A 22,145-nucleotide genomic window follows, 5' to 3' on the forward strand; every position below is an offset into this window, starting at 1 on the left:
GGACATGAAAGTTCACATGCTTGAGAATGCATTTCTCCCCCAAAAAATCACAAAAAAACGCAATTTGATAAAAAAAATGTTTTTTACGTTCAAACAGCTCTCCTGTGAAGTCGTGACTTGCGACATATGCCTAGTTTCCTGAATCAGATCACAATTGCTTTACAACAGCTCTGCACTGCAAGAAGTATGAATGCCCTGACTTCTGCTGAGGCCATATCAACGTAAAGGCTGCATGACCAATGCAGACATTGGATTGACCCTGCGCCCAGATGCACAATGCACTTCCCTCACCAGAATGCGCTCTCTCCCGCCAATTTGTGCACATTCATTGTTTCATAACTTCATTGTTTCATAACTTCATTGTGTGAATTGTTTGCATTTGATTGTTAGTGTATATCAATTCCCCATTACATATATCATCAGTAGTACATTTACTGTTAATTCCTATAGTTTATAATATACAATGTTTGTTACTTTGTTTACGGTAATTTATTTTAATGCATTCAATATTATTGTTCTCGTCTTCTCATTGTCCGAGTGGACACGTTGTTTGCAGAGTGCACAACTTATGCTACACTTGTGAGAAACAGGTTTTTGTTTATTTCATTCCATTTACGAGTTTTGTCAACTTAGTCATTCTTTTGTTTGGAGCGCTCCTATCAATGTTGAGTAAGGACACGCATGCATAGAAGTAGTCCTATATGCTACCTGGCCTGCGCGCAGACGTAGGCATATAAATGCGCCCATTTGGGGATCTGTGAGTATTTCTGATTGGCTTAATGCACCACCACTAATGACCTGTGGAGCTTCTCAAAGTAATGTTTTCTTCACCTCAAACAGCAAGGAGACAAAATCTGTTTTCACGTTCATTGAGAATTACAATAGTTCTTCAATGTATTTGAAAAATCTTTCCAGCTGTCTCCCTTTCGATACCCACTCAGCGTGAAAGGGAAAAATGTCATGCTCTGATCCAATGCAAATGTCATACAATAGGCCTACCTGATTACTTCATATTAGTGTTTGACTTTGAATGAAATAGTTTCCGGTACTCATTTTGGGTGTTGGTACTGTTTATATTTAGGTACAGGAGCTCCACAATACTTTTGATCTTATATTCTATTAGAGGAACAGGAGCTCAAGTAGTAGAACATTTGAGCTGCCGGTACTCAAGTTAATAGTTGATATAATGTTTCAAGTTCGTTGCAAACAGGCCATGTGTAGCCAATGTGATTTATAGGATATTTTTTTTATCAGCATATTTTCTACCTGCAGGCTGCAATATTTTTAATTGTTGGCTTTATGTAAGCTATTTTTACGTAGTTGCCAATATACAGTGGCAAGAAAAAGTATGTGAACCCTTTGGAAATACCTGGATTTCTGCATGAATTGGACATAAAATTTGATCTTCATCAAGGTCACAACAGTAGACAAACACAGTCTTCTTAAACTAATAGCACACCAACAATTATACAGTTGAAGTCATAAGAAAATACGCCTTCTAGAGTGGCCAGTCAGTCCTGACCTCAACCCGATTGAGATGCTGTGGCAGGACCTCAAGAGAGTGGTTCACACCAGACATCCCAAGAATATTGTGGAACTGATAAAGTTTTGTAAAGAGGAATGGTCCAAAATTCCTCCTGACCGCTGTGCAGGTCTGATCCGCAACTACAGAAAACGTTTGGTCGAGGTTATTGCTGCCAAAGCAGGATCAACCAGTTATTAAATCCAAGGGTTCACATACTTTTCCCACCCTGCACTGTGAATGTTTACACAGTGTGTTCAATAAAGACATGAAAACATACAGTTGAAGTCGGAAGTTTACAAACACCTTAGCCAAATACATTTAAACTCAGTTTTTCACAATTCCTGACATTTAATCATTTTAAATGTTCCCTGTCTTTTGTCAGTTAGGATCACCACTTTTATTTTAAGAATGTGAAATGTCAGAATAATAGTAGAGAGAAGGATTTATTTCAGCTTTCATTTCTTTCATCACATTCCCAGTGGGTCAGAAGTTTACATACACTCAATTAGTATTTGGTAGCATTGCCTTTAAATTGTTTAACTTGGGTGAAACGTTTCGGGTAGCCTTCCATAAGCTTCCCACAATAAGTTGGGTGAATTTTGGCCCATTCCTCCTGACAGAGCTGGTGTAACTGAGTCAGGTTTGTAGGCCTCCTTGCTTGCACACACTTTTTCAGTTCTGCCCACAAATGTTCTATAGGATTGAGGTCAGGGCTTTGTGATGGCCACACCAATACCTTGACTTTGTTGTCCTAAAGCCATTTTGCTACAACTTTGGAAGTATGCTTGGGGTCATTGTCCACTTGGAAGACCCAAGCTTTAACTTCCTGACTGATGTCTTGAGATGTTGCTTCAAATATCCACATAATTTTCTTTCCTCATAATGCCATCTATTTTGTGAAGTGCACCAATCCCTCCTGCAGCAAAGCACCCCCACAACATGATGTGCTTCACGGTTGGGATGTTGTTCTTCGGCTTGCAAGCCTCCCCCTTTTTCCTCCAAACATAATGATGGTCATTATGGCCAAACAGTTCTATTTTTGTTTCATCAGACCAGAGGACATTTCTCCAAAAAGTACGATCTTTGTCCCCATGTGCAGTTGCAAACCGTAGCTTGGCTTTTTTATGGCGGTTTTGGAGCAGTGGTTTCTTCCTTGCTGAGCGGCCTTTCAGGTTATGTCGATATAGGGCTCGTTTTACTGTGGATATAGATACTTTTGTACCGGTTTCCTCCAGCATCTTCACAAGGTCCTTTGCTGTTGTTCAGGGATTGATTTACAATTTTCACACCAAAGTACGTTAATCTCTAGGAGACAGAACACGTCTCCTTCCTGAGCGGTATGACGGCTGCGTGGTCCCGTGGTGTTTATACTTGCGTACTATTATTTGTACAGATGAACGTGGTACCTTCAGGCATTTGGAAATTGATCCCAAGGATGAATAAGACTTGTGGAGGTCTACAATATTTTTTCTGATGTCTTGGCTGATTTATTTTGATTTTCCCATGATGTCAAGCAAAGAGGGACTGAGTTTGAAGGTAGGCCTTGAAATACATCCACAGGTACACCTCCAATTGACTCAAATGATGCCAATTAGCCTATCAGAAGCTTCTAAAGCCATGGCATTATTTTCTGGAATTTTCCAAGCTGTTTAAAGACAGTCTTCTTGGTGTATGTATACTTCTGACCCACTGGAATTGTGTTACAGTGAATTATAAGTGAAATAATCTGTCTGTAAACAATTGTTGGACAAATTACTTGTTTTGCACAACGTAGATGTCCTAACCAACTTGCCAAAACTATAGTTTGCAAACAAGAAATTTGTGGAGTGGTTGAAAAACGAGTTTTAATGATTCCAACCTAAGTGTTTGTAAACTTCCGACTTCAATTGTCAGTATTCCGACCGTTTACTATGAGACTTGATATTGAGCTCAGGTGCATCCAGTTTCCATTGATCATCCTTGTCTATACGGTCCCACAGTTGACAGTGCATGTCAGATCAAAAACCAAGCCATGAGGTCGATGGAATTGTCCGTAGAGCTCCAAGACAGGATTGTGTCGAGGCACAGATCTGGGGAGGGGTACCAACACATTTCTGCATTATTGAAGGTCCCCAAGAACACAGTGGCCAACGTCATTCTTAAATGGAAAAGTTTGGAACCACCAAGACTCTTCCTAGAGCTGGCTGCCCGGCCAAACAGAGAAATTGGGGGAGAAGCGCCTTGGCAGGAGATGACCAAGAACCTGATGGTCACTCTGACATAGCTCAAGAGTTTCTCTGTGGCAATGGGAGAACCTTTCAGAAGGACAACCATCTCTTCAGCAACCCACCAATCAGGCCTTTATGGTAGAGTGGCCAGACGGAAGCCACTCCTCAGTAGAAGGCACATGACAGCCCTCTTGGAGTTTGCCAAAAGGCACCTAAAGGACTCAGACCATGAGGAACAAGATTCTCTGGTCTAATGAATCCAAGATTGAACTCTTTGACCTGAATGCCAAGCATCACGTCTGGAGGAAACCTGGCACCATTCCTACGTTGAAGCAGGGTGGTGGCAGCATCATATTATGGGGATGTTTTTCAGCGGCAGGGACTGGGAGACTCGTCAGGATCGAGGGAAAGATGAACAGAGCAAAGTTCAGAGAGATCCTTAATGAAAACCTGCTACAGAGTGTTCAGAACCTCAGACTAGGGTTATGGTTCACCTTCCAACTTGACAACGACCCTAAGCACACAGCCAAGACAATGCAGGAGGGGCTTCAGTAAAAGTCTCAATGTCCTTGAGAGCCCAGCCAGAGCCCGGACTTGAACCCGATTTAACATGTCTGGAGAGACCTGAAAATAGCTGTTCAGCGACACTCCCCATCCAACCTGACAGAACTTGAGAGGATCTGCAGAGAAGAATGTGAGAAACTCCCCAAATACAGCTGTGCCAAGCTTGTGGCATCATACCCAAAAAGACTCGAGGCTGTAATCTCTGCCAAAGGTGCTTCAACAGTGAAGGGTCTGAATACTTATGTAAATGTCATATTTCCGTTTGAAAATGTTCATAAATTAGCAAAAAAAATCTGAAAACCTGTTTTGCTTTCTCATTATGGGTCATGGTGTGAATATTGATGATGGGGGGGACAATTTAATACATTTTTGAATAAGGCTGTACTGTAACAAAATGTGTAAAAAGTAAAAGGGTGTGATTACTTTCTGAATGCAGTATATGCCATTTAGCAGACACTTTCATCCAAAGCGACTTAGTCATGCGTGCATACAATTTACGTATGGGTAGTCCCGGGAATCAAATCCACTACCCAGGTGTTACAAGCACCATGCTCTACCAACTAAGCTACAAAGGCCCCTGGTGGTGGTATACACAGCAGCTAGTGAATATGTCCTCTTCATCAAGGGATGAGTTCAGTCAGGAGTGAGGCAGATTGCATTTCACTTGTAGAGGTCCTACCCTATTCCACCATCAGTCATCAACTGTGCTCTGCTTTAACTGCACTGGTGCTGTGGCATGTAAAGTGGCAATCGCAGATGTGTGGAATGTTGGCTAGCGCTGAGAATGTGTCCCGTGATCGGGGCTGGTGCAGTCAATGTGTGTTACTTTCTACAGGGTCTTTTTCTAGGTCAGAGCCTCAGGGGAAGGTTGTTCTGCTCCATTCTCCTCTCACCTGTCATCAACACAGACGATGACACACTACTAGTACCGTTTCTTTACTCATCAGCAAGTTCTGGCACCTGGAAGGAATGATTGTTCCCACTCACACGCTACCATCTGGCGTCAGTGGGAGTTGTTCGTCATTTACATAGCACTCAGGGAACAAGGGTGCTACACCCACACTTGCTGTCTCTGTTTAACTAGCTACGTCCTGTTTATCTACTACAGGTCAAATGTTAGCATAAGTATTTTTGCCCATTTTCTTAATCTTTTCCAGATGGCTCATAATTTTGTCCATTTTTGAATAAGGGGCAAAAGAGTGGCTGTTTCTCAGTGGTGAATATCACCTTTCTCTGCTATGGCATGCTTGTGGGGACAGCAGTGTGTTTTTTTCTGCTTGAGATCCTGCTGAGTGGCAGCATCTTCCCCTAGGGCAGCCAGGGTATTATTAGACACCGCCATCACAATGTGATCCTTGGACTGGGAGAAGGATGATGAGGGGGATTGACCTGAATGCTGTTGTCCTCAACAAGAGCCCCAGGACCAGTGGAAGCAAAATAGCCCCATAACATCAGAGATCCACCACTGTATTTTTTGTGGTTCTTTTCTGCTTATGTATCCTTATTTCGACGCCAAACCCAGCGCTGGTACGCATGGCCAAAGAGCTCTATTTGATCAATATTGCGTAGAAACTATTTTAGAATACTACTGATGAGCGAAATGTAGAATGTTTGTATGCATTGAAGTGTGATTTATGTGTCGTACACACACGGGTAGGAGACGGGTAGAATCATTTAAATACCAGTTCTCAGCCTCAGTGCTTGTGCACGACCTTGGCTATTTACATTTTGAACGTCCCCTGATTAGCCATATATGGTTACCCCATATGTGGGTAATATACAACGCCTTACCATGAAATACAATTGCGCAACCAAAAAAAAGCTATGAAAATATACTATTCCGATGCTGAAATAGAGGTGCTATTGTCAGATTGAATACAACCAGAAGGTTTTATTTGGCTCACTCAGTTGTGCTTTGACCAGTAAAAATAAAAACACAGCCACAAAGAAAGGACCATTAGGACAGTTGAAGTTGCTTTAGCAATGGTAAATATACTTCAAATGAGTAAACAACACTCACCAATAAGCCATCTGTCCTCAACAGCTCCCTCCTGTAGGCGTGTAGGCCAACATTGCTGTTCTGCAGAATGAACGAGTTGTGCGTTCCACCTGGCCACCCTGCCACCACATTCAACAGCGTCTTTTGGGCATCACATAAACTGTCACCTTCACATTCAGAGTGGAAGCCTTTTTTGTTCACATAGTTGAACTTGTTTTGGGATGGGGCTTTGTGGGTGCCGTTTATTGCTTCGTTCGTATTTGGGATTCCATTGATGGCAAAGAATCCCCTCTTGACTTAAGCATGTTGTGCGATGGTGTATGGAAATGGTATGTTACAGTTCGTTTGGCTGATGATTGCATCCAAAACATTGTCTCATCGAGGGCTGTGAGATGCTGATTGGCAAGCTCCTGCTGAAATGTGCTTGTTGCCAAACCTGAGGGATTATAGCACTTGGATGTGCACTGGAATGACACGTATTTGCTTTTTTAAAGTAGGTATGAAATCCTCGCAAAATTCCTATAAGATTGGCTCATCAGATATCGTTCCCAAAAAAACTATCTGTACTTTCTGCAAAGAATGCCGCTCTCTGCGAAATGCAGCTGTGCCAACTCTTCCAACAGAACAAGATCAGCCATCTCTTATTCGATTTCCCATTATCTCAGTCTTTTATACTTTTTCAACAATGGTTTTATTTTCACACATGCCTCTAATTAAACATATCATTGTATGCTATATTAATTATCGTAACAAATGCACTGATGTGGTTAAATTATATGATATCGCCTGTCAAGATATGTTGCATGAATTCACAATTGTAGTACAATGAAATTGAAAAATGATTGTTTTTACTGTCACAATATCACACATTTTCAACACATATTTTCCCAATTCCAGGCTTGACAAGCAGTTCCCTTATTCCACCACGTGATACTGTGTGTACACATGGTCATGGCTATACGTAAGTTCATGCACACTCTCAAGCAAACGTTCCTATTGATAAATCTCACACCTTGTGTGGAAATGATCCCACGCATGGTTTACGCACAGATGTGTGCCTACGCATTATTGATAAATGAGGCTCATGGAGTTTGCTGTACAGCATTGCCACTTGGATTGGAGCTGGTGCTGTGGTTGGATGACATGAAAATAAAGCTCTTTAGCCAAAAACCTGGTTGCCTCTGCCAGGAGGCTGAACCTGGCCACGAGTGGTTCTTACAGCAAGACAATTACCACAAGCACATATCAAAATCCACAAAGAAATGGTTAATTGACCACAAAATGTAAAAAAAATTCAATAACCATCAGTCTTTGGACTTAAAATCCATTGAAAACCTGTGGTTTGAATTGAAGATGGCAGTCCGTAAGTGCAGACGAAGGATATTGAGGTTCTGGAAGGATTCTGTATGGAGGAATGGTCTAAGATCCCTCACAATGTGTTCTCCAATCTCATAAAACATTTGAGGAAATTGCTCAGTGCCGGTATCCTCGCAAGGTGACGTATTAAGGAGCTACACAGGACTTTGTGCAAACTGGAAGCCACATCCTGAGGCCACATTTATTGTAGCTGGGGATTTTAAGAAAGCAAATTTGAGGAAAATGCTGCCGAAGTTCTATCAACACATTGACTGTAGTATTCGTGCTACTAAAACACTCGATCACTCCTACTCTCCCTTCCGGAATGCCTGTAAGGCCCTCCCCTGTCCTCCCTTCGGCAAATCAGATCAGGTCTCAATTTTGCGCCTCCCTTCCTATAGGCAGAAACTCAAACAGGAAGTACCTGTGCTAAGGTCTATTCCAAGCTGGTCTGACCAATCAGATTTTTTTGATCACTTGGACTGGGATGTGTTCCGGTTAGCCTCTGAGAATAACATAGACCTATACACAGACACAGTGACTGAGTTCATCAGGAAGTGTATGGGTGAAGTTGTTCCCGCTGTGACTATTAAAACCTACTTAAACCATAAACCTTGTATAGATGGCAGCATTTGCGCAAAACTGAAAGCGTGAACCACCGCATTTAACCATAGCAAGGTGAGTGGGAATATGGTTGAATGCAAACAGTGTAGTTATTCCCTCCATAAGGCAATCAAACAGGAAAAACGTCACTACAGAGACAAAGTGGAGTCGCAATTCAACCGCTCAGACATGTGACGTGGCAGGGTCTACAGGAAATCACGGATTACAAAGGTAAAACCATCCACGTCGTGGACACTGACATCTTGCTTCCGGACAAGCTAAACACCTTTGCCCGCTTTGAGGATAACACAGTGCCACCGACGCGTCCTGCTCCCAAGGACTGTGGGCTCTCATTCGCAGAAGCTGACGTGAGTAAGACATTTAAGCGTGTTAACCCTCGCAAGGTTGCCGGGCCAGACAGCATCCTTAGCCACGTCCTCAGAGCATGTGCAGACCAGCGAGCTGGAGTGTTTACGGACATGTTCATTCTCTCCCTATCCCAGTCTGCTGTCCCCACTTGCGTCAAGATGTCCACCATTGTTCCTGTACTCATGAATGCAAAGGTAACTGAACTCAATGACTATTGCCCTTTAGCACTCACTTCTGTCATCATGAAGTGCTTTGAGAGGCTAATCAAGGATCATATCACCTCTACCTTACCTGACACCCTAGACCCACTTCAATTTGCATACCGCCTCAATATATCCACAGAGAGTGCAATCGCCATCACACTGCACACTGCCCTATCCCATCTGGTCAAGAGGAATACCTATGTAAGAATGCTGTTCTTTGATTATAGCTCAGTCTTCAACACCATAGTACCCTCAAAGCTCATCATTAAGGTTTGGGTCCTGGGTCTGAACCCCGCCCTGTGCAACTGGGTCCTGGACTTCCTGACGGGCCGCCCCCAGGTGGTGAAGGTAGGAAACAACACCTCCACTTCGCTGATCCTCAACACAGGGGCCCCACAAGGGTGTGTGCTCAGCCCCCTCATGTACTCCCTGTTCACCTATGACTCGATGGCAACGCAGACCTCCAATTCAATCATTAAGTTTGCAGACGTCGCAGTAGTAGGCCTGATTACCAACAATGACGAGACAGCCTACAGGGAGGAGGTGAGGGCCCTGGCAGAGTGGTGCCAGGAAAATAACCTCAACGTCAACAAAACAAAAGGAGCTGATCGTGGACTTCAGAAGACAGCAGAGAGAGCACGCCCCTATCCACATCGACGGGACCGCAGTGGAGAAGGTGAAAAGTTCCCTGCTCCTCTGCGTACACATCACTGACAATCTGAATTGGTCCACCCACACAAACAGCGTGGTGAAGAAAGTGCAACAGTGCCTCTTCAACCTCAGGAGGCTGAAGAAATTTGGCTTGGGCCCTAAGACCCTCACAAACTTTTACAGATGCACAATTGGGAGCATTCTGTCTGGCTGTATTACTGCCTGATATGGAAACTGCACTCTCCAGAGGGTGGTGCGGTGTGCCCAACGCATCACTGGGGCCACACTGCCTGCCCTCCAGGACACCTACGGCACCCAATGTCACAGGAAGGCCTAAAAGATCATCAAGGACATCAACCACCCAAGCCACGGACTGTTTACCCCGCTACCGTCCAGAAGTCAAGGTCAGTACAGGTGCATCAAAGTTGGGACAGAGATACTGAAAATGGCTTCTATCTCAAGGCCATCAGACTGTTAAATAGCCATCACTAGCCGGCCTCCACCCAGTATCCTGCACTGAACTTAGTCACTGTCACTAGCCGGCTACCTCCCGGTTACTCAACCCTGCACCTTAGAGGCTGCTGCCCTATGTATGTATGTATGTATGTATGTATGTATGTATGTATGTATGTATGTATGTATGTATGTATGTATGTATGTATGTATGTATGTATGTATGTATGTATGTATGTATGACATGGCATCACTGGTCACTTTAATAATGTGTACATACTGTACTGTTTTACTCATTTCATATGTATATACTATATTCTATTCTACTGTATTTTAGTCAGTCACTCTGACATTGCTCGTCCTGATATTTATGTATTTCTTAATTCCATTCTTTTACTTTAGATTTGTGTATATTGTTGTGAAATGTTAGATACTACTGCTAATAAGATTGGATTTGAAAAGTTATTGAAAAGAGGGCCGCCAATAATTTTGACCATCTTTTTATATATATTTTTATATATTACTTGTTAAACAAAATACATTTTCTGAGCAATTGTATTAGAATAAAATAATTACATTTCCCAGTTTCTTTTTTCCCACCGACAATATAGCTCAGTATTTGCATTTATTTTATCCAGTCTTTTTTGTGCATCTTTATCAAGGGTGCCAATAATTCTGGACCTGACTGTAAGTTCTGACAAATGCAATCACTGTATGGAAAGAATTAGTAAAACAGGAGAGACATAGAAGAGGGATGGGAAATGAAAATTGAAAAATGGCAAATACAGAGAGCGGCACAGATAAAGGGAAGGGGGAAACGGAGGAGGAAGAGACAGAGGGACATGAAAAGGGGGAGCAGACTAGACTATATAATACAAGCAGCCTGTCTAGCAGGGAAATAACTACCTCTCAATAGGCCTGTCGTTGTGTAACGTTATCTCACGAGGACCAATGTACTGCATACTCAGCCACGAGGCCCCTTCTAAAGCACTCTGAACACTAACACCTTCTAGCTTTACAATAACACGCTCAACATCAGTATCAGGAATGTGTAAGAGGTAGTAATCTCAGTGAATTAATTTGCCTGTGAAATTAGTTTTGATTGAACAAGGACAAAGTGATACAAGTACCTATATTGCCTCAGGCCAGTTATACATTCAGCAAATGTATAGTACAATCACTGTTCTCACTGTAGTAGAAAAGTAAAAACTGAAAAACTGTGCTGTACAGATGTATTGAAGCGAGTTCTTACATACACTCGTGCTCCAAATTTAAAATGTTTCCTTGGTAGCACGGGTGCTTCCAACTTAAAAACGATAAAAGCACAACAAAATTTTGAGCACCAGAAAATAAGATTTGTGAATATAAAATTCCAGTTTGGAGTCCTGTACATACACTGAGTATACAAAACTTTAGGAACACCTTCCTAATATTGAGTTGCACCCCACTTTGCCCTCAGGAACAGCCTCAATTCGTCTGCGCATGGACTCTACAGTATAAGGTGTCGGAAACGTTCCACAGGGATGCTGGCCCACGTTGACTCCCTTGCTTCCCACAGTTGTCAGGTTGACTGGATGTCCTTTGGGTGGTGGACCATTCTTGATACACACAGGAAACTGTTGAGAATGAAAAAACTCAGCAGCGTTGCAGTTCTTGACACTCAAACCGGTGCGCCTGGCACCTACTACCATACCACGTTCAAAGGCACTTAAGTATTTTGTCTTGCCATTCACCCTCTGAATGGCACACATACATAATGTCTCAAGGCTTAAAAATCATTCTTTAACCTGTCTCCTCCCCTTCATCTGCACTGACTGAAGTGGATTTAACAGATGACTTCAATAAGGGATCGTAGCTTTCGCCTGGATTCACCTAGTCACTCTTTCATGAAAGAGACAATGTTTTGTACACTCAGTGTACACTTATCTTGCTACTGTGGTATCAGACTTACTCAACGCTTTGTATAGTAAGCAGTGCTCAACCATAGATACCCTCTGCTGTGTGTTGATATGTAATGGAGTAGACTAGAGGCTGATCCACAGGCTTAGTTCCACGGCAGCATGACAGACCACCACCAAACACAATGACAGCCTTGTTTTCTCTCCTCAGTGAGATATGGAGTGAAGGCCATCTTCTGTCTAAGCCTCTGCTTATTGATCGGTCCTGGGAGGACAGAATAGGAATGAGGTGTGTGTGCGGTCTGTGTGGTTGGAGGGGGAGGCTACTGAGGGCTGGAAGGTCATTCTTCGCATCTCTTGAGCTATGACTTAACCAAATGTCCATGCGTGGCACACACTGCCAACACTGCTCTAACAATGCTCTGGCCTGACTTGTCAGTCTGACAGTGATATTTATGCTGTTGTGGAAACTAGGGCTGTTGGGGTGATCGTAATACCACCACACTGGCAGTCATGAGTCATGACCGCAGTCAAATTCCACGTGACCATTGAGTGACGTAATTTCCTCTTATGCACTGTGGGGGCTAATTTCTGCATTACCAAATGAGGAGAGTTACAAACACACCAGTCCGAGTTAACTACATCTTTAATACTTAAGATACTTTTGCAAAAGCACTTGACCTTCAATAATGCACTCTCTCGAATGAACCAGGAAGGTTCCAACACAATGGCTACTGAGATATTTTATACCCAAATATCCACCCCCTTTTGACATGACAAACCACAGATGGTTAGGAACAGTTCACAAAGAGACTGTTTACTTTAGAGAGGAGTATTTACAGCCAGATAGCATTCGCTATAAATTATCGTTCAGTTTGATCCCTAATGACGAGGTTCTAATCTTGTCCCTGGTACCTCATAGAACAAAAACACCATTTCATCCAATGGCATATATCAATTGTCAACTCTAGATACTCCCATCTCAAGCAAACCCCCTCTTGACCCCACTCCTGGACAGGCTCACTGGGGGGAGTGAACCTCTATGCCATATACTATCACAGGATAAGTGCCAGATCTAAGAGAGGACATACAATGTTCCCAGACACTGCCATAAACCTCCCCACAATAAAGAAAAGGAGGGAGTGACTTGCTCACAGACATTGGAGACAAGTCATTGGTTCCCCATTAATCATGACATCCCTTGACATGGTTTAAGAATAGGTAAAGACACATTCACATATAAAAGACAAGTCTGACCTCTCCCCTCTCTGGGCCCCAAGTGTCTGAGCCCCAGCTAAGGGAAACGTGCAACTGAAACATACCAGAGTCCAAAGGACACTTTCTAATGACAAGTATCTCACATAAGCATATTATACTAATAAAAGATCTTAATCATCTATGTTACCCAACTAATTCTGATTCATCCACCACAGCACCCTAAACATGCGTTCAGTACACAATCGCTAACGACTGTCAGGTTGCTAATGGCCTGGCACTCAGGGCTCTATTGTCCCTCTAACCATTCTGCATGCAAATGAAATCCAAAATCACAACAAACACAAAACAGTACTGTGCTTTTAAAACTCACCTCACTGTGATTGATCAATTTGAATAGAGGTTCAACAACAGGTTGAAACTGGGTCTAAAATATGGTCCTTGTGGATGTTGTTTCAAAGCCAAACATAACGAAATGGACAATGCTTTCGAAGGTGATTCATTCAAAACACCCATAAGCATATGAGCTTATGCATTCGCAAAGGCCTATATACACCAAAATTATGTGGACACCTGCTTGTCGACCATCTCATTCCAAAATCATGGGCATTAGTATGGAGTTGGTCCCCCCTTTGCTGCTATAACAGCCTCCACTCTTCTGGGAAGGCTTTCCACTAGATGTTGTAACATTGCTGCGGGGACTTGCTTCTATTCACCACAAGAGCATTAGTGAGGTCGGGCACTGATGTTGGGTGATTAGCACTGGTTTGCAGTCAGCGTTCTAAATCATCCCGAAGGTGTTCGATGGGGTTGAGGTCAGGGCTCTGCGCAGGCCAGTCAAGTTCTTCCACACCAATCTCAACAAACCATTTCTGTTTGGACCTCGCTTTGTTCACAGGTGCATTGTCATGCTGGAACAGGAAAGGGGCTTCCCCAAACTGTTGCCACAAAGTTGGAAGCACAGACTAGTCTAGAATGGCATTGTATGCTGTAGGATTAAAATGTCCCTTCACTAGAACTAAGGGTCCTAGCCCGAACTGTGAAAAACAGCCCCAGACCATTATTCCTCCTCCACCAAATTTTAAAGTTGGCACTATGCATTCGGGCAGGTAGCGTTCTCCTGGCATCCGCCAAACCAAGATTCATCCGCCAGACTTCCAGATGGTGAAGCGTGATTCACCACTCCAGCTGACGCTTGGCATTGCGCATGGTGGTCTTAGGCTTGTGTGCGGCTGCTCGGCCATGGAAACCCATTTCATAAAGCTCCCGATGAACAGTTATTGTGCTGACGTTGCTTCCAGAGACTGTTTGGAACTCAGTAGTGAGTGTTGCTCGTACAGTCATTTGCATGACAATAACCGTCTGACAAAATGTTCATGACCACCACAGCCCTAGTGGAAACCCAAATACCTTTCCTGGAAGACTGAGGTGATCTGGAAGCGAACAAGTCCATGCCAGACTTCTTGGATGACATAATTGTTTGAGTGAGTCTGTGAGTGCTGCCCCCTTCATTTATTTTCCCCCACATTCTCCTGTCTGCTGGACTGTCATTAGGTGGATTGTTCTGTATTGTCAGTTATGATACTGGCAGCTCTATCTATACTGATTAGCTTTTGGAACAGGCTGTTTTCATGGTCAGAGATAGTCAGGGGTGCTTGTTTCTTTGGGTTCAACATTACCACTGACACACAAACAAATCTAACTTTAAAATGTCACCTAGGCTAATATTAGTTGTGCACCTGCTGAAGTATTCTGTTCTTGATCTCTCCGTGTGTCTGTGTGTGTGTGTGTGTGTGTGTGTGTGAGTGAATTGACTGAATCATGTGATATTTTAATTGTATTTTTTTTATTTCACCTTTATTTAACCAGGTAGGCAAGTTGAGAACAAGTTGTCATTTACAATTGCGACCTGGCCAAGATAAAGCAAAGCAGTTCGACAACATACAACAACACAGAGTTACACATGGAGTAAAACAAACATACAGTCAATAATACAGTAGATATGTCTATATACAATGTGAGCAAATGAGGTGAGATAAGGGAGGTAAAGGCAAAAAAAAGGCCATGGTGGCAAAATAAATACAATATAGCAAGTAAAACACTGTAATGGTAGATTTGTAGTAGAAGAAAGTGCAAATGTGCAGTAATCTGTGAGCTGCTCTGACAGCTGGTGCTTAAAGCTAGTGAGGGAGATAAGTGTTTCCAGTTTCAGAGATTTTTGTAGTTCGTTCCAATCATTGGCAGCAGAGAACTGGAAGGAGAGACGGCCAAAGGAGGAATTGGCTTTGGGGGTGACCAGAGAGATATACCTGCAGGAGCGCGTGCTACAGGTGGGTACTGCTATGGTGACCAGTGAGCGGAGATAAGGGGGGACTTTACCTAGCAGGGTCTTGTAGATGACCTGGAGCCAGTGGGTTTGGCGACGATTATGAAGCGAAGGCCAGCCAACGAGAGCGTACAGGTCGCAGTGGTGGGTAGTATATGGGGCTTTGGTGACAAAACGGATGGCACTGTGATAGACTGCATCCAATTTATTCAGTAGGGTATTGGAGGCTATTTTGTAAATGACATCGCCGATGTCGAGGATCGGTAGGATGGTCAGTTTTACGAGGGTATGTTTAGCAGCACGAGTGAAGGATGCTTTGTTGCGAAATAGGACGCCAATTCTAGATTTAACTTTGGATTGGAGATGTTTGATGTGAGTCTGGAAGGAGAGTTTACAGTCTAACCAGACACCTAGGTATTTGTAGTTGTCCACAAATCAGTCAGAACCGTCCAGAGTAGTGATGCTGGACAGGCGGGCAGGTGCAGGCAGCGATCGGTTGAAGAGCATGCATTTAGTTTTACTTGTATTTAGGAGCAGTTGGAGGCCAAGGAAGGAGAGTTGTATGGCATTGAAGCTCGTCTGGAGGGTTGTTAACAGTGTCCAAAGAAGGGCCAGAAGTATACAGAATGGTGTCGTCTGCGTAGAGGTGGATCAGAGAATCACCAGCAGCGAGAGCAACATCATTGATGTATACAGAGAAAAGAGTCGGCCCGAGAATTGAACCCTGTGGCACCCCCATAGAGACTGCCAGAGGTCCGGACAACAGGCCCTCGGATTTGACACACTGAACTCTATCAGAGAAGTAGTTGGTGAACCAGGCAATGCAATCGTTTGAGAAACCAAGGCTATTGAGTCTTCCGATGAGGATGTGGTGATTGACAGAGTCGAAAACTTTAGCCAGGTCAATGAATACGGCAGCACAGTATTGTTTCTTATCGATGGTGGTTACGATATCGTTTAGGACCTTGAGCGACCTTGATATCAAAAACACCTGCTAACATGAAACCAACAGGATGTTTATCCCTGCTCCTTTCAATTATGTTATGGAGCGCACATGCAGTACCAGTCAAACTTTGGACACCTACTCATTCCAGGGTTATTCTTGATTTTTACTATTTTCACCATTATAGAATAATAGCGAAGACATCAAAACTATTAAATCACACATATGGAATCGAATAGTAACCGAAAAAGTGTTAAACAAATCAAATATATTTTATATTTGAGATTCTTCAAAGTAGCCTCCCTTTGCCTTGATGACAGCGTCGCACACTCTTGGCATTCTCTCAACCAGATCATGAGGTAGTCACCTGGAATGCATTTCAATTAACAGGTGTGCCTGGTTAGAAGTTCATTTGTAGAATTTCTTTCCTTCTTAATGCGTTTGAGCCAATCACTTGTGTTGTGACAAGGTAGGGGTGGTATACAGAATATAGCCCTATTTGGTAAAATACCAAGTCCATATTATGGCAAGAACAGTTAAAATAGGCAAAGAGAAATTGACAGTCCATCATTACTTTAAGACATGAAGGTCATTAGAGTTATAAGTTCATCAGAGGATAAGTTCATTAGAGTTACCAGCCGCAGAAATTGCAGCCCAAATAAATGCTTCACAAGTAAGACAGATCTCAACATCAACTGTTCGAATTGCTGCAAAGAAACCACTACTAAAGGACACCAATAAGAAGAGACTTGCTTGGGCCAAGAAACACGAGCAATGGACATTAAACCGGTGGAAATCTGTCCTTTAGTCTAATTTTTGGTTCCAACCGCCTTGTCTTTGTGAGACGCAGAGCAGATGAACGGATGATCTCCGCATGTGTGTTTCCCACCGTGAAGCATGGAGGAGGAGGTGTGATAGTGTGGGGGTGCTTTGCTGGTGACACTGATTTATTTTGAATTGAAGGCACACTTTACCATTATGGCTACCACAGCATTCTGCAGTGATACGCCATCCTGTCTTGTTTGCACTTTGTGGGACTATCATTTGTTTTTCAACAGGACAATGACCCAACACACCTCCAGGCTGTGTAAGGGTATTTGACCAAGAAGGAGAGTGATGGAGTGCTGCATCAGATGACCTGGCCTTTACAATCACCCGACCTCAACCCAATTGAGATGGTTTGGGATGAGGTGGATCGCAGAGTGAAAAGCAGCCAACAAGTGCTCAGCATATGTGGGAACTTCCTCAAGACTGTTGGAAAAGCATTCCAGGTGAAGCTGGTCGACAGATGCCAAGAGTGTGCAAAGGGTGGCTACTTTGAAGAATATAAAGCATATTTTAATTTGTTTAACACTTTTTTGGTTACTACATGATTCCATGTGTTATTTCCTAGTTTTGATGTCTTCACTATTATTCTACAATGTAGAATATAGTAAAAATAAAGAAACCCTGGATTGAGTAGGTGTTTCCAAACATTTGACTGGTACAGTGTATGTTCACTGACACATACTGCACATACTGTACAGCATGCACGCTCTATCAACGCTTGTGCTCACTCAGCATGCATTACATATGTGTGTGTACACATACACACAATCACACACAGTCCAAAGTTAGCCTAAAGTTGGTTGAATGAGTGGGAATTTTCATGTGTGGTATTAGACCGGGAATATGATCTGCAGTGGGGACAGGCTTTAACATGGGGGTCACCTATAATGAACAAATTATAAGCACAACATACAACAATTTCAATGATTTTACTGAGTTCTTGTAAGGAAATCAGTCAATTGAAATGCATTCATTAGGCTCTAATGTATGGATTTCCCGGTCTCAGACGATCCCGCAGGTAAAGAAGCCGGATGTGGAGGTCCTGGGCTGGTGTGGTTACACGTGGTCTGCGGTTTTGAGAACGTTTGGACATACTGCCAAATTCTCTAAAACGATGTTGGATATGGCTTATGGCAGAGAAATGAACATTACATTATCTGGCAACAGCTCTGGTGGACATTCCTGTTGTCAGCATGCCAATTGCACTTTCCCTCAAAACTTGAGACATCTGTGGTGTTGTGTGACAAAACTGCACATTTTCATAGTGGCCTTTTATTGTCCCCAGCACAAGGTGCACCTGTGTAAGGATCATGCTGTTTTAATCAGCTTCTTGATATGCCACACGTGTCAGGTGGGTGGATTATCTTGGCAATGGAGAAATGTAAACAAAGGAGAAATGTAAACAAATGTATGCACATTTGAGAGAAATACACTTTTGTGCGTATGGAACATTTCTGCAATCTTTTATTTCGGCTTATAAAACATTGGACCAACACTTCACATGTTGCGTTTAATTTTTTTCCAGTATATTTTCGCACTCCATCTGTTAGCAGTGTGTGGAAATGTGTTGTTCTTCACAAGTACAGAAGACAGTCAGGATGTAGGTCCTAGAGAAGTACTTGAAAGCCCAGGAGAACTAATCCTCTTTTTGATAGATAGCCCTCTCACCAGATGAACCCCCCCCCCCCCCCAACCAAACACCTCAATGTTTTACACTAACTCAGAAGTCATTGACTTAACTCTGGTATAAGAGGTTGCAGAGCTTAAGTGGTTGCTTGTCAGACAATTGTACTTAAGGTCTTAATACAGAGGGCCATGTAACCTAATCTCTACCTACCTATCCTTTCTACACATTATATCAATGATTTTCCTTCCAAAATCACACAATCTTTTCCTAACCCACAGTCTCTTTCATCTTGGCCAGTCTCTGCTTTTACATCATCATTTCTCAGAGAGAAATTATGATATATCCACTTTAAGATATATCCTATAACAAGGGGTTGTTGCAGCATTCCAAGTATATGATTAGAAATGGAGCTGTTTAGCAGACAAAGCACTGGTAGGCTTGTGTGTGTGTGTGTGTGTGTCTGTGTCTGTGTCTGTGTCTGTCTGTGTGTCTGTGATGTGATGGACGTGTATGACTAGCAGCCTGGGTGCTCGTCATCTCATCCCAGCCAGTCCATTCCATCCCCCTCCTGACATTTCAGCTGCAGCAGGTCAGAGAGCATCAGGACCCAGCCTCAGCCTGCCTCCCCTAGATTAGGCCAGTTATATAATGCTCATTACAGCAGTTTAAAAATAACACAGAACAAAACCCAAGCTGAATCACACACTCTCATTTACTGTCCGTGTGTCTCTACACACATACCAAGCACTAGGGCCGGGACGATACCAGTGCTGCAATACTCGTTAGTACCGTGGCAAGGAAACAAAACACAAAGCAGGTTTAATTTCTTTAGGAAAACAGCCTCTTACGACGCCAATCCCGTTAGCCGGATTGAGTTTGACAATAGCCAGTGAAAAATTAGAGCGCCATATTCAAAACCACAAATCTAATAATTTCTATTTCTCAAACATAGGACTATTTTACACCATTTTATAGATGCACTTCTCCTGAATCGAACCACGTTGTCCGATTTCAAAAAGGCTTTACAGCGAAAGCAAAACATTAGATTATGTTAGGAGAGTACATCGACACAAATAACCACACAGCCATTTTCCAAGCAACTAGCATGCATCACAAATACCCAAAACACAGCTAAATGCAGCACTAACCTTTGACGATATTCATCAGATGACACTCCTAGGACATCATGTTACACAATACATGCATTTTTTTGTTCGATAAAGTTCATATTTATATATAAAAACAGCATTTTACATTGGTGCGTGACGTTCAGAAAATATTTTCCCTCAAATACTGCCGGTGAATCAGCACCACAATTTACAAAAATACTTGTCATAAACGTTGATAAAATATTAAACTGTCATTCAAAGAATTATAGATGAACATCACCTTTATGCTAACGCTGTGAAAGATTTCAAAAAAGCTTCACGAGGAAAGCACTCTTTGCAATAATCTGAGTACTGAGCTCAGAAAAATACACTAGGCAATACAGATAGCCGCCATCTTGGAGTCATCTAAAATCATACATTGCATTAGAAATATTCCCTTACCTTTGATGATCTTCATCAGAAGGCACTTCCAGGAATCCCAGGTCCACAATAAATGTTGTTTTGTTCGATAAAGTTCATAATTTATGTCCAAATAACTCCTTGTTGTTCGCGCGTTCAGTTCAGCTACTCCAAATGTAGGAAGCGCGCGGACAAGGTCACGACGAAAAGTAAAAAAAAGTTGTATTTACGTTCGTTCAAACATGTCAAACGTTGTAAAACATCAATCTTTAGGGCCTTTAGAACGTGAAGATTCAGTAATATTTCAACCGGACGGTTCCTGTGTCTTGAAAAACGTTTTGGAACGGAGGATCCACCCTCGTGAACGCGCACCAATGAAGTGATGTCATTCCCTGGCTCACCAACTTCCCCACCTTCTCATTCGGTCTCTGTTCATCGTAGACGCCTCAAACAACTTTGTAAAGACTGTTGACATCTAGTGGAAGCCTTAGGAAGTGCACAATTATTACTACGTCACTGTGTGTTCAATAGGAAACGACTTGAAGAGAGCCCATGCATCCAGGTTTCCACTTCCTGGTAGAATTTCTCTCAGGTTTTTCCGTGCCATATGAGTTCTGTTATACTCACAGACATCATTCAAATAGTTTTAGGAACTTCAGAGTGTTTTCTATCCAAATCTACTAATAATATGCATATTCTAGCTTCTGAGTTTGAGTAGGAGGCAGTTTAATATGGGCACATATTTTTTCTGAAATTGTCAATACTGCCCCTATCCTTAAAGAGCTGTAAGAAGTTAATGTTGGAAATCAACATTATTATGTTGTCATCCAGAGTCACATTTATTTATTTTCCAAGCAATAGCACACAATATTTTACATACAGCCATATCATATATATGATGAAACATTCACTCCCACACAGACACTTCTATTTCCTCTCCTTGTTTCTCTCACACACACAGACACTCACACACACACACACACACACACACACACACACACACACACACACACACACACACACACACACACACACACACACACACACACACACACACACACACACAGTGGGTTTACTAGGAGGGATTAGTGGTTTATTGGGAGTTGTGTTGGAAAAAGATGTTGTAGTTATTTTTCAGCAAATTCATTTGTACACCCTTACACACTTCCCATGCTTGTTTCTTCTGTCGTCTTGGGCTAAGTTTAGGATATACAGTACTTTAACCGTCTATACAAATACCTAGTCAATGCTTGTAAAATGCTAAGCTACACGGAACAATTATGGACTATAGTCCTCTTTGACTGTCCCTACTGTATACAGAGTACAATATGTTAAAGGTAGTTAAAATGGAGAGGATGCACCTCGCCTGCTGACATTGTTATCTCTCATAGAAGTAAAGCCTGTAAACTGACCCGGCACAAAGACCTCCTCCTATAGTAAGCAATACCACTGAGAACACTAGACTTTGCTGCTGAGTGGGGCTCTCTGGATCCAAGGCACAACATAGCCCATCCTTTCACTTCTATGTAAAGAAGGCATTGCAAATTAAGCTATCCATGGTAGGGCTAGGCGATATATCGTGTATACCGGTATGGATCCACATTCCGGTATAGATTTTTACAACACCTTCTATGAAGGTATTTCAATACAGTGCTAAATAAATGCAAAGTTCTACAAATTGCACTACTTCACTGTTGTTTTTATGTCCTAGTTTGGGTGAGTATAAAACCATCAGAACGAAGAAAGCCAAATATAATCACTTAGAATTAATTTGTTGTCATTCTAGGGTCATTCACAACTCATAAAACATTAACTTAATAGTCAGAAACTTAAAATACTATCAAATACCACCATACTGTCAAAAATTTGA

General features: G+C 42.5%; 1 protein-coding gene across 12 annotated transcripts in view; it reads left to right on the top strand.

Annotated features, from left to right (window-relative positions):
* ncor2 (nuclear receptor corepressor 2) overlaps positions 1 to 22,145 on the top strand; it is a 202,442-nt gene that overhangs the window by 96,421 nt on the left and 83,876 nt on the right. The window lies entirely within an intron of this gene.

The sequence above is a fragment of the Salmo trutta genome, chromosome 27 (assembly GCF_901001165.1).
Source record: "Salmo trutta chromosome 27, fSalTru1.1, whole genome shotgun sequence".
In the NCBI taxonomy this organism is placed as follows: Eukaryota; Metazoa; Chordata; class Actinopteri; order Salmoniformes; family Salmonidae; genus Salmo; species Salmo trutta.